The 14992-nt window shown below is 31.8% G+C and overlaps 1 long non-coding RNA gene across 1 annotated transcript; it reads left to right on the top strand.

Annotated features, from left to right (window-relative positions):
- The first annotated feature begins 570 nt into the window (after window positions 1-570).
- Window positions 571-1112, top strand: LOC145156448 (uncharacterized). Its single transcript, XR_013736712.1, has 2 exons — window positions 571-729; window positions 818-1112. It is a non-coding gene; the product is annotated as an uncharacterized LOC145156448 (long non-coding RNA).
- Window positions 1113-14992: the final 13880 nt, after the last annotated feature.

Below are 14992 nucleotides of genomic sequence, written 5' to 3'. Positions count from 1 at the left end.
TAGTGATTCATTTGTTTTGTTCCTCAAAAAAATATATAGAAAAAACTTCTTACATTCCTACCAAAAAGAATTTCTTACCGGATTTATTTTTTTGACGAACAAAACAAATGAATCACTAGATAAATCAAAACTAACATGATTCACAAAAAAAAATCCTCAAAAAAACATCTCGATGATTCATTTATATAATAATTTTGTTGTTATTTACTAAAATTGTCATAAAAGTAAATTTTTTCTTAATTTACTTAAAAATTAATCATATAGATGTTTTTTTAGGAATTTTTTCTTGTCAATTATCTTACAAATGAATCATCTAATGATTCATTTTGTTTGTTCGCTAAAAAAATATGTAGAAAAAAAACTTTTTACCTTCCTACCCAAATTTTCCTTCTTACCTTCCTACCAAAAAAACATCTAATGATTCATTATATAACTACTTAAATATATTAATACACATATATGAAATATACAAAAGATGTCGTGCAAGACTCTATTAGCTTATTTTTTCTATCTTAAAATTGGTGCCCTAAACAATCACATCACTATCCTAAACGTGTATATAAATATAAAGCTTTCATTCAATTATAGTTCATTGAGTCTTTTTCTACCCTTTTATCTTAAAAAAGTGAAAATTATCTAAAAGGGCACCTCGCATAATGGTCAAGTACATCGAATATCATGTTATGGTCTTATGTATAAGTTTTCTTTTATTACTTGTTTGTCAAGAATGTAAGTTTATGTCGTATATTTATATTTCATGAAACCATTTTTATTTGAATGAACTTCATAAGTAATATTACTGTTCTTGGGTTTATAGGTCGGAAAATTGATATCAATGACGTCAAAACAGTTGGGGGACCAACTTGCTGGACGTATTGTTTAAAAGACAAGGATAATTCTTGGTGTTGTTGTGGTAAGTTTGGTGACAAAAGTATATGCAAGCCTTTTCCGGATGCATGTGAGAAACATTGTAAGGAAACAAAACATTGTTGTAAACCGCCTTCAACTGATATTAAGTGGTGATAATTATACAATGAAGTAAATAAAAGTTGTCTTTACTATGTTTAGATAAAAGATTTAATCATAAATCTTTCGTTTTAAATTCAATATAACTTTGGTGTTTTATTAAAACAAAACAAATACTTGTCTCTTGTGTAAAGATACGTTTGTTTCTTTGGTGAAGTTTTAATCAAAAATAAACTTTGGTCATGAGTAATAATATCTCACTACTATCAAATTAAAGGATTCTCTCCAGCACAAATGGGCTTAATTTTTTTTTTTTTTTCATTTAAAAGTTGAAATGTACATGCATGTGATATTCGAACATGATTTGAAGTGATCAATCATAGACCATTTTGAGTTATCATAACTAGACCGGCCACTTTAATGATGTTTCTAACTGAAATTTATTGATAGTGGTTTTTCATCTCTTAATATTTTAAGGCTTAATTGAACTTTCTTTCATATGTCATTTATGCAAGTAAAGAACTTACCGTTTCTCGTTACAAAAAAAATGATAACAATTTTCGTCCTTCTAGGTTGTTTGAATTTAATGGGTTTAGAATTAACAATAACTTGGATAATCTATTGGATCATGTTTGGAAATCTATAATTTGACCCTTATTCTAGTGGTTACACTAATGCAGACTTATGGAATAATCCAAAAGATTGAACCATATCATAGGACCAATGTGATTCACAAACAAAAAATACATTGATTTTTTATGTGTGCTTCGAGATAGTTTCATTGTAGAGATAGAGAAATTAGTTTTTTTTTGTTTGGTAAACTTTCTAATATCTGCATGCAATGTCTATCCTTCTTTTATTTAAGGAATATAGCAGTTAAACGATGGTTGTAAGACCATATTGGCCCCAAAAAATGGATGCTGAGGGTAAATAAAAAAAATTCTACCACTTCTTCATGATGTAGTAAAGAAGTTGTAAAAAGGAAAATACATTTTTAAACCACTGGAGCTCACTAGGGGTGTTGCCCAATGACCTTGCAAGTGGCACTGACCCATGGATCCATGTACTCAAATTCGCTTCCCCCATATCCCGTATTCCCGAGTACATAATTATCACTCCGAGTGTCCAACCCACACCTCCGGTGTCGATGAGTAAGTTGATACATATGACAGTAAAATGGTAATATGTCATATATATGTAAAGTACGGTGGAATTGGTATGGTACTAGTCATTTATTTCCTGAGCCATGTACCATACAAAGCATAACCGGTACAAAAATATATACTACTAGTTTCATACAAAGTATAGTTGGTAACAATTTGTTACGCTATCAATAATTTAGTTAGTACATTATGGTAATGGTATATGCCAACTTGTATGGAGTTTTTTTAATAAGCTTTCTGTGTTCGTAAGCATTTTGAAACGTGAACAATAGTTTTGGTGAATAAATTTTTTGTAATTGTTAGGATTGAAAATTCGATCCAAAAGGATTTTATTAATTTCTACCATGAGTTCGAAAGTTTAAACAATTGTGGATGGGACACGCGAACATTATAAATTTTAAACTTTTCTAATACGTTAACGTTAATATCAAAGCTCTTAAAATTTTTGACACCTAGCATACTAATATATATATATATATATATATATATATATATATATATATATATATATATATATATATATATATATATATATATATATATATTGAATTGATTGGTAGGGTATTACTATGGTATTGAAAATTATGTACCATGACCGTACCATGATTACTCAATTTTATGATATTACCAATAAAACATGTTAGTTACCAAAAGTATTGGCTACCAACTTTTTTGGTTGGGTTGGTAACATGTTGGTTGATTTTTCTTGACACATATTTGTCGGTTCCAATCTAAAGCACCGAAACAAAGTGTTAAAAATTGGAGAAAATCATGTGCTAACAAAAGATAAACCCCATTTTACCCTTGTGTGCTTTATGTTTTCTAGTCAATAACATAGGAAATCAAATGGCAAAGAGTTACTGAAAAGTGAGAGCTTGAGGACTTTTTTGAAATGTCCCTTAAGTCTTTAAGGAAAGACTTAATATTTTCTTGTGATGACTCACAATAATTATTAGTAGACATGGTTTGGTTTATACATATTATAATGCATGCATGTGAAGTTTATTTTATGTTATTGTATGTTATGTTTGATATATAAATATGTTTTTTTCAAACTAAATATATTTTTATCAGGAAATAATATCACTTGGAGTTTAAGTAAAAATATTTAAAAGATAACATATGATGTTTATAAATGGATATTTATAAATTCATTTTTACTGGTTAAAAACTTTTTTTTATTGACAATAGTTTAATTTTAAAACTTTTAAATAAAAAACTTTTAAATATTTAAAATAGTTTAAAAGATGTTGAAATATTATATAAACTCCATGTCTTTTATAATATATAATGAGTTTTTATTAAAAAGACTAAAATCGGTTGATAGGGTTATAACGACAAATAATAAAACTACTAATTATTTTTTGCGTCAAAACATAATATATGATATTAGTGTTTTAAACAAAACGCAACATGTTGATACTCTATTTTATTCATTCTAAATGAGATTTAAAACATATGTATCATCACCAAGTTTTGGTTTATCAAAATATGACTTTTATCATAAGATGCATAAAATTAAGTTTATAAAATAAAATGAGTTTATTCTACAAATTCCTGAAGTCATGGGTTTTTTTATTGTTGAAAGGAGATTTAAAATTGTAATTTTAGAACTTATCCAAATCTCCAACTCTTAAGAATAAAGTGAAATTTTATTAAAGACTATTACTAGTTCTTAAAACTGCTCTATGACTCAACTTCAAAATATCAAATTTTGGTTTATAATTGATTAAGGCTAATGGTAAATAAAATGAAGTTTTATTTGGCACATAAAGAACCTCATAACAAGTGATATGAATTTTATAAAAGGGTACATGAATTTTTGGATGCATGCAATATTCACAAGACCATGTTTTTATAACTATAATTGTAAAACATATACAAAACCTTTTCTTCAAAATGCAAGTCATTTCCATCCTTTTTGAAGAACACTCTATGCCGTTTGTATGGTCTAGGTGGCATTGGGTCACCTATTCATTACTCATTAGGATTGTCTTATGATGATTAGGGTAGTTTTGTAGTTTTTGGTGTCTAAATGGCCCCCTTGTCACTGGTTAGTTGTAATACTACAAGTTGTTTCAAGTAGGTTGACTTGATCAGAATCTTGTTTAATAAAGGTCAGCTAAGCATGAGAGGTCCAAGGCATAGTTGGCATAAACATGCCAAGTTAAGAAATAGTTGTTTAGCATCCCATTATCTAGGAGTTACGTATCGAATGCAATAGGTAATTGCTATCTACCGAGTTTGATTAAATTTATGGGATAAAGGTCACCTAACCACTTACTTATGTCGTTACTTGGATCCTAGACTTTACCATACTAATGTTTTAAGAAATAGTAAAAGTTGTTATGTTTAAAGACTTAATGTTGAAAACAGTAGATGAAACTTTGTCAAATTTTGTTGACAACTGTTAATACTCTTACACATGCAACGTTACTCTTATTGAATTTCAAGAGGTAGTAACATTTGATGGTTATAATTTATAAAATGCTATAACACATTGAGGTTCTTCCTTAAGGATAAATAGAAATTATATATATTGAAAGATCACATACCTGAACAACCTCTACAAACCAATGAGTTTGATGATAATGCTTTGATGGAAGTATTATTGTAATGATATTGACGTGTCTTACATAATATTGAAGTAATTAACTTTGACTTGCAGAAAGTCTTGGATAATTATGAAAAATATCAGATGTCTCATCAAGTAAAATAGATATTCAATCATAACAGTAGAAAGTGCTTTAAACCTATTCAAACATTAAAAAAGGTAATTCTAATAAATTATGTATTCAAATAGACTTATAGTTCAGTTAAGAGAAATATGTAAACCCAAAAATGAAGAAAGGGAAAAAATGATTAGTGTTGTTTCTATTGTGGAGAAACTGGACACCGAAAAAGGAACTTCTCTTTTTTCTCATCAAGTTGAGGAAGTCTGACTTAACTAAGACTTCGAATATCTATATTATAAAACTATTTATCATTCAACCATTCACTTGAGTATGTTGTACTTTAGGTGACACTAATAATTGATATTATATGCCGATGATTAGAAGTAACAATCAATTCATTACAAACGAATGTCATTTCTTGTTGAAGATATAAAAAGAGCTATTATAGTCTGTATTTATACAATAAATGTTTTGTACCTATTCTTATAGGAACATGTAATAATTGTAATTTATGAATAAATTTAGATTTACTTATCGTTTAATGGATGTTCCTAATCATTATCTGAAACGATGTATTCTGTGCTAAAGATTATTTTCTCATAATGTTATTTATGAATTAAATATATAAGCTTTCTCTAAATTGATAGTTCTAAACAGAACACATAAATAATCAAATGATATTTGATTGAAACTTATCTATGTTACAATCATCATAATTATATAAATATGAAACACATATATGAACTTCAAAATGATGAAAATTTTAATAGAAAATGAGCTTGATTCATTTGATATATGTGAATCCTACTTATATGGGAATATGATTTGCAAGTCTTTATCTATTAGTAGTTAAAGAACAAAAGGCTTGAGACAGATTTATACATGAGAGATGTATGTAAACTTTTCAATCCATGAATAGATTTGGTGATAGATGCTTAATCAATTTCATTGTCAACTTTTATTCGTTATTCTTGAAACCTTTGATTTTATCAAATTGTTTCATAGTGAAGATTGAAATACAACTTAATGAGACTATCATAAAACTTTCATTGTGATAAAGAAAACGAATTTTGTAAACTAATTCTTCTTGGAAGATCTTTGGAGTTGTGGAATCGATTCACAACTCATTTCGTCAAAAAACTCTCACTCGTCATTAGTATGGTTGTTGTGGCATAGGATCACTTGGTTACTTGGAACTATCATTTGATGTTCGAGGTAGCCTTTGAATTCTTTAGTGGTATAGGGTCACCTGGCCATTGGGCGAATGTCAATGGTATAAGTTTTCTTAAAATGATAAAATAAACTAAACAGTCTATGATATGACGTTCTTAAAAAAGCTATTTACATTATAAAATTTTGGAATTATGCTTACTGCAACACATATATATTGAATATATATATTTCCAAACAAACAAGTATATTAAATTCTTTCATCAGATTAAGGATGTAATGGTTTGTCCTTATTTAAAAGGTATGGAGTTACAGAGCATATGTTAGACAATAAGCTAATCCACTCCATCATCTACTAATTGTATTATGTAGATTATCCTAAATGATTGTTTAAGGTGAAGTTTCTACAATCCTACTAATTGTCATTCTAGAAGACAAGTGCTTAGAAATTTCTTTATCTAAGTAGGAGCAATATGGAACATTAAGAGCTAAAGATCTATAAACAATATGCATCATTATTTGTAACTAGCAAGTTTTTCAATTGTTGTTGAATCTACTTAATAATAAAACACATAGAGATGAATTCATGTTTGATTATCAAGTATGGGATTTATTATGGCAACTTAAAGGATTAAGTAAAATTGCATTAATTGTCAAGGATCTTAAAGAGCTTAAGATAAAAGACTCTCAGAGAGTTATCTTGTCAAATACCACATGACATATTTTTGTGCATTACTCAAAATCCTAGTATAATGTTTTGAACTATATAATATGGTTATATTCCTAATTTGTGTTGTATTGTAAAGAAATCTATGTTTAAAGCTGTTACGCTGGTGCTAAACTTCCAAATAGATTGAGATGATGCTCAATTGTGATTAGGCGTGTCCTCATTTTGAATGAAGAGAAATTACATGGATAATAGTTCCATATAGATTTTAATTGTACTTACACATCAGAATTAAAGTACATTGTTGTTTGGAGGACCACATACAAAGATCCTTAATGTATAGTTTATTATGACTATGGATAATCCCATTACTCAAGTATTGGTATTTAAGTCATATTTAAGGATCTAATAGATTCTCAATAGTTTTCTTTATATACGAGTCATATGTATAAAACTGAAAATGTTTGTATTTGCAAAGTTTATACAAATCAAGTTTGTCAAATCTACTTAACAAATATCTTTCATTATCTAAAGCATGAAAGTTAAGTAGGTGCTATACGGACTTGTTGATATAAGTAAATGTATTTGATTGAAATTTAGTATTTGGATATTGGAACAACATAAGCAACATATATTGTAATTAATTAATATATTGGATATGAGTCTTTCATTAAATGTTTGTTGTGTTCTATATTAGCATGTTTAAATCCTTGAATAACTAGGTTATTCTAAGTGTCCATATTCATTCATAGTTATAGGAACATCTATGGGGTAAGACTATTATGAGTGGATTGGTTGATTCTCATGGAGATGAGAATAGCAGGAGTTGTTACCAAGTTAATAGGTACTTGATAAGAAGAATAAGTATTCAACTTGACCCACATCAAAATCACTTTGTGGATCATAGTTACGAGTGATGTTTTGATTAAGGATGTATATTTTATTCTTAGACATGAGACACATACTTGGGACTTGAAGTGTAGGAATTATTGTTCTTGGACATGGTTTAACGTTGTTCCATAAAAGGCAGTCACAAGGGCCATCGTTGGATATGACATGATCAACTACAATGATAGGTGTATGTAAACAAAATGGGATTTGTTCCTTCTTATTCGTTGAGAGTTATACATCTAAGGCCTTATAAAAGGTGAACACTAAATGAGATTGATGGCGATCCATATCTCATGTACGACATGATGTCTGAGAAAAATGAATAATATATACCACACATTTAGTAATAATTGTAGCTTAGAGTTCCTGGAATTGGTTGTTGATGAGATGTCACCCTTCATATGTTTTTAGGGGCAGTATCCCATTGCTAGATGTCGACTACTGTCTATGTCACTCTATAATCAATCTTGTGTAAGTGGGAGATTGTTAAATCTGTATGCCCAAAAATTATTATTAAGTGACATTGCTAATAATATATGATCCTATAGGGACACCTTTATCAACTTTGCACATTTTATATATTTATTATTAAGATGATTATTAATAAAGAATGTTATTTCTTGTATTTAATTAGGGAATAATTATTATATTGTCAAACTAATAATTAAATGAGAGTATAACTTGTTATCATATCATATTATATGATTTAATAAGTCATGTATAAAGTTTTTGACAAATTGTCTAACCATGATCAAGTTAATGGGCTAACATACCATGGTTAATAAACTAGCTAGACAATTTTTTTTCTTTTTAAGCATGGCCAAATTTATTATTATAATAAGAGAGGTTCTTTGTCAACTTTCTTCTTATATCCCCATGCTTCTAAAATTCTACCGATACTTTATGTAATGCCCGCATATTCAGGATAGTTAATTTAGAGATGATAAACGTTAAAAATGACATTTTGATAGAAGATCATTTAGAATGAATAATTTGAACCAAAATAATAGTATATGTCTCAAGGATTCCGAACATATACAAAACGCTGAAATCCGACTTATAACGAAGAAGTTATGACCCATCGAAGTTTCACGATTAAATCGATACGGCTCCGCATAACGTAAAAAGTAAATTTTTGGTGAAATACGTTTTAGACTTAGAGACCTAAACGAAAGTCATGGTCGACATTAAACAGAGATCGTGCATATAGACAACATCCAAATCTGACTTCATTTGAGGAAATTATGAATTTTCTAAGATTTAGTGTAGCAGTTCACAACCTATAAATCGAATTTTAGATCGATCAATTTTTAGCTGACACAACCTAAACGAAAATTGAAGATCTCGTTAATAGGAACTTAAAAATATAAAGACAGTTGAAATCGGACGTCGGATGACAACATTATGAGTTTTTATCGGACTTTAATTGTCTAAGTCTGTTAAAATATAACTTTAAAAATAAACTCAAAATTAGCCAACAGAGTCTAAACGAAAGTTGTAGATCCTGTTTATACCCACACATGGATATAAATAACGTCAAAAACGGAGCTAGTATGCGGAAGTAACAGATTTTAGAAGATAATTAATTTTGTGTTAAACCTACGAGTGACGTGGCACAATCTGAGCCACACCTTCTTCCCCACGGCTTGGAACGAGATGGAGACACGTGGCAAGAGAAAGCCCCACGTTCAGCTCTTAATGCCCCACTTCCATGAGATATCCATCCTATAAATAGAAGGCGCAAATCACTTATTTTCTCACACCTTCCTCAACATTCTCTCTCAAACACCCCCAAGGCCTCTCTTCTTTCCCCTAGAACCTCCTAGGTGTTAGTAGTGAGCCTCGAAGAGCCGGAAAACCCCTAGAAGAAGAGCTTTCGGCTCAAAAGTTTGGCCCATAGAGAGCCCAGTTCCTTGTTAGACCCCATGTAAGTGAGTTATGTTTAGCATACTTTAAGTATAACTTATGTTTAAGTTCATTATCGTTATTATGAACCTATAAACAAGATTTATCAGTGATTCAAAGTCCTAAAACTGATTGAACTACTTACGGGGATGATGTATAGGCTGGATTTAGTGAGGTCTTTAAAGTGGGATTTCCAAACATTATACTTCGTATACCAAATGGACCCTAACTCCAGTATGATCCTACATGGTTGTTCCTTACTTGATAGATCATGAAAGTAGACATTGAGTTAATGATACATATAGACTAATAATTAGTCGCAATAAATATTAGACTAAAACTTAGTGATAATAATACTAGGTTTCGTCAAAGGAAAAGACAATTGTTAGGAGCGAAGCGCTGCCCGAATTTCGAGTCGTCACTTTACTAAGTGAGTGCATAGTTACTTTCATCTTACACATAGATATGAAGTATTTAATATTAGTACATGCTATATGTGCTTATTATCTGTGTTCCTGATATCTATGCTACATGAACGATTTATACATGTTTTACATGATTTAAACTGTATATGTATTTTTATACCTATAAATATATTGGGTAAAAGATCGGTAGACGAATGATGAGAGATGAAAGATGATATAGATTATGACAGGTGAGAGATGATGAGAAGCCTTGACTTTAATGATGGTCCACTCATCTAGCAGAGTATAGATGACGACCACAAACTATTATAGACAGTCTTGTGGAATGCTAGTAGGATCGCCACCTGTAGGTGTTTGTGAATGACGTGTTTACCAGATGTACTCTAAAAACCCTAACAACTATGGACTTAGTGCCTTACAAATGAACATTGGCAGCTATGGACTTAGTGCCTAACATATAACATTGGCAGCTATGACATTGGCAACTATGCCATTGGCAACTTTAGACTTAGTGTCTGTTAGATAACCCTGGCAGCGATGAACTTCGTGCCTATTCCTTAGGAAAATCCTTAGGAATGAATAAATGAAGAATAGATGATTCTGAGGAAAGATCCTTAAGAATAAAGAAGATAATGGGGATGAGAAACTAGGTTAATTGTTTGATGATTTAAAATAATAATTATATTATTGTGGGTTGAAAACCCTATGTACTCACCAGATTTCCCAACCTAGCCCACTCAGTTTATTGTACCATAGTTGGCTATATGAAAGATACATTATGCTGGGAGATTCAAGGAGTATTAGGCCACTAGTTTAATTACTTTAGAGCTTGCAATATTTCGTTATGCTTATGTTTCTATATTGACGATGACATCCAATGTTTTAATATATATAAAATACATTTCTTCGGAAATGCTTTGATGATATCATTGTCATTTTTTCTGGGAACAAATTCCGCAATACTCCTTTTCAAAAAGGATACTCTGATTTTTAAATAAGCATAAACAAATCGGCCTTTTTTGGTCGTGAAAATGGCAATGTTACAGTTGGTATCAGAGCATTAGTTTATGCAAAATAGGAGTAAGGATTTATTTATGGACTTAAACTTAGAATGCTAAGTAATGACTGTGAGATGAGTGTCTGCTATATTTAGGATGTATGCCTAAATAAACATGATCCGTAGCTTATTTAGGGGAGATGCCTAAATTGATTTTATGTGCTAAATGATTTATGCAATAATATGCCTTATATGCTTTATGATACTATCGGATCTATGGTCTATTGCTAACCGGACCTGGAAATTTTATGCGTTCGGATTTCTGAACATTTAATTAAGGTATAATAACTGGCATATAACTTTTCGGAGTGATAAGGAGATTTATATGTCTGTCGTAAGTAAAGCTTTCCCTATCTTAATTCTTGTCACTGTACACTGAACATCTGCTAGAGAGTATAGATCAAAATGGTGAGAACTCGCAGTGGATTAAGAAATGCTAATGGAAACCAACAGCCTGAACCACGAGTGATTGAGCGTACACCAGAGGTACCAGCAGCAACCGAGCCAATCACGATGGCAGGATTCCAAGCAATGATTCGGGCTATGATGGCCGAAAAAAGGTAGGAGATGAGACAAATTTTTCTTGATAGGGATAAACCTATTGTGCCCATTGTGCACCCTGAGTTGAATGAGGGACAATCAGAAGAAGGAAACTATAGTAGAACTATCAGTCAAGCTGAGCCACAAGTGGTTAGAAGAAGCCAACCCATTCGAGGAAATGATGGATGTGGGTGCAAGTACAAGGATTTCATGGAGATAATATTTGAAATTTGTGACTGCAGCAACAAACAAAAGACCGCCCTCGCGGTTACACTGTTGAAGACTGGGGTATTAAGCTAGTGGAAGCTACTATATGTTACCATGACTAAGGGAGAAGCTAGCAAGATGTCTTGGGAAAACTTTTTGGTGCAACAGAAAATGCAGTACTACTTTGAGCAGGATCTTCTGGAGATCAACAATGAGTTCTAGAATATGAAGAAGTGAAGGATGAGCGTCAGTGTGTACACTGCAAGTTTTATGGAGAAAATGAAGCTTGTTCCTTATTTAGTTCCAACTGACTCTCCAAGGTCAACAAGTTTGGTAATGGATTACCACAGAATTTGGTCCAATGGTTAAACAAACGACCACCTTGAAAGCCGCGATTTGGGCAGCTAAGAATGTTGAGACCCAAATAAGAGAAAAGGGTCTAGAAAATGATAAGGCAGGAGAAAAGAGGAAGCTTGAAGGATCCTCAATATCCGATAAGAAAGGAAGATTATCAAAGTCTAACTTGGATGACCAAAAGTATGGAGCCAAGTGGTGTGAAAAGTGCAAGGAAAAGCATTATGGGAGATGCGACGGAGAAGTGACTTGTTATAAGTGTGGGAGGATCGGTCACTATTCCAAGGATTGCATGCTTAATGATAAGGTATTCTACGGATACGGAGACAAGGGGCATATGTCAAAAGATTTCCCGAAGAAAAATGAAGCATCAAAAACAAATGCGCCGCCGAAGCCAATGGCACGAGCATTCCAGATGATCCTTAATGAAGCAAACGATGATGCAAGGGATCAGGAGTATGGATCTATATATATATATATATATATATATATATATATATATATATGAATATCGAGAGATAAAGTAGCCATATAGATAGTATCATGTGGTGTAGCCTAATATATGTTGGGTTTTGAGCATTCTAACACTCCTATGGTGTTCATGCAACCCTATAAACCTTGGATCTATGTTTTCTCTATCATACATGCAAATAAGAACTTTCCAAGGCTTTAATCCTAACTAGCATATTATGAAGCTCTTATACTACAAAGTACTAGTTAGATGACATACCTTTTGATGTAGCTTGATGTCTTCAAGCTTTAAGAGCTTAGCCCCAATAGTGTGGAAGCCTCAAGTGGAATCACAAATCACCAAAACACCTTGGAATAACCTTGAGAATAAGGATACTTTGGTTCTCTCTAGTGAAATCGGCTAGCCCTCTTAGTGTACCCACACTAGTGCCAATTTCACCAACCAAGGTCATCTTTATATAGTGTGGAGACTAGGGTTAAACCCATGACCTTTCATTTCATATGATCCATGGGTTAAACACTCCATGGACTATCCATGAAGGCTTATCCCACCCTAAATGAACTTGGCCCATCACACACATATATCTAAGAGTCCATATTTAATTAGTTCATTTTGATCACTTAATTAATTCTAAATTAATTCTTGATCAATACTAATTAAAATACTATGATTCCATATTAATATATTAGAACTTATAATATATTAATATACTAGTCTCAAACGATTATCCATATAAATTGTGCCGGTGAAGTGCAACCCAAATGGACCATGCCGGGTCGGGTCAAGTACATACCAAATATAGTTATGGACTTAGACATTAATCCAACAGTCTCCCACTTGGATAAGTCTAAAACTATTATTGAGTATGACTTCAAAACCTAACTGGCAATCGTAGCTCTTAAAGCCGCTGTCGAACTCTGATCTTTGTCAATGAACTCTAACCTTTGTCAATGACTTGTCCATTAGATAAGGGATCATATATTCCTCCATTCTAGATATCATATGGACTGAGACATGGATTATGATCATTCTCTCTGTCCATTTGTTGTTTCTCGATTTCCGATTTATGATGACTGACTGATTGAACAAATCAAATCAGTCCTAGCTTTGCCAAGCACTCACATGTGTCATCACTAAATCATCGAGGGGCCCACAGATATCGCTTTTATCCTGAAGGTAAAAGGAATGAATAAACTTCGACTTATATGGCTTGTTCTACTACTTGTTGAATCATACACAAAGGCACGTTTTATAACATCGAGTTACCAATGCGTTTTCGTGCAATCAATGTATAACCAACTCATAGTAACAACTCATATCTCTAGGTTTGAAGAATATAAGATATTATCGTCTCATGATCACTCGTGATAAAATCCATGAAGTGATTCAAATGAGCGCGGGTTGAATCCAATACTCAGAACTTATGAGCACTCATGAGTGTTGTAACACAACTTTGTCCACCAACTTGGACCTCTACAAGCCAACCCATGACAGTCTTGATTCATATCTACTTCCAACATATGACCGACTGTGGATGGTTTGAATAACTTAGTCATTTCGGAAGAATAACCTAGTTATTATGGAAGTCAAAACGTGTAAAGTGAAACACAAGAATAAATCAATCGAATATGGTATCAAAACCTATGAATATAAATAAAACACTTTCTATTTATCACCATACTGATTACTCATTATTCATTGTTTCAGTTTTATCAACTTTATACTTGAATTAAAACACTAGGTGTCCAATGCTCCGAGCATGTACACTATGTTTTTCTAAACAATAGCTTTGCCATACACCAAGTATGGACTCTATGTTTGTCTATGATCCTTTTCTTTGTGAACTAGATCAATTGAACATAATTTCAATGATTCTCTTTTCACACTCCCAATTCCTTGTTTTAAACTTATATGCATTGTTCCTCTTGTAATGATTATGCACAAAGCCACAAAGGCTTGGCAACAATCATTACAGAGTATTCCAATGGAGAAGAATTCCATGGAAACGATGTCTCAAATTCAAAGCGCATTGCTTTAAACATGCTTCGTGCATTAAGTTTCTTTAACCTTACACAGATTGCTTCCACCTATGAAGACAACTCTATATTCCCATTTTGACTATCACTTCTGAACAAGAGTTGCCTCTTTTCAGACTATGTCAATATGGTCCTTCGAATATTAACAGTATACTTCCAACTGTCCTTGAGCAACCAATCTTTGGTAAACCTTAGATTGTCCTCGACAATTGCTTAATCACTTTAGTCGTATCCAATTCTCGACATTTTCCTCCTTAATGCCCCAAGGCATTTGGAAAATTCAGAAAGGATAAATATTATAGCACATGTAATCGATCTTGTACCCAAAGTAAATGGGACACGATTCATGATGTTTCACATAAAGACATGGTTCTAGACCAGTCTTTTGCCATAATAATTTTTTGTTTTCCATATTCTCAAAATTTGACTATGAAAAGGGATGCCGTAATCATAATCGAATTTTG

Source organism: Lactuca virosa, chromosome 2 (assembly GCF_052849685.1).
Source record: "Lactuca virosa cultivar CGN04683 chromosome 2, Lactuca_virosa_CGN04683_v6, whole genome shotgun sequence".
NCBI lineage: Eukaryota > Viridiplantae > Streptophyta > Magnoliopsida > Asterales > Asteraceae > Lactuca > Lactuca virosa.
The sequence above is the reverse complement of the archived record's forward strand: the minus strand, read 5'-3'. Positions and strand labels throughout refer to the sequence as shown.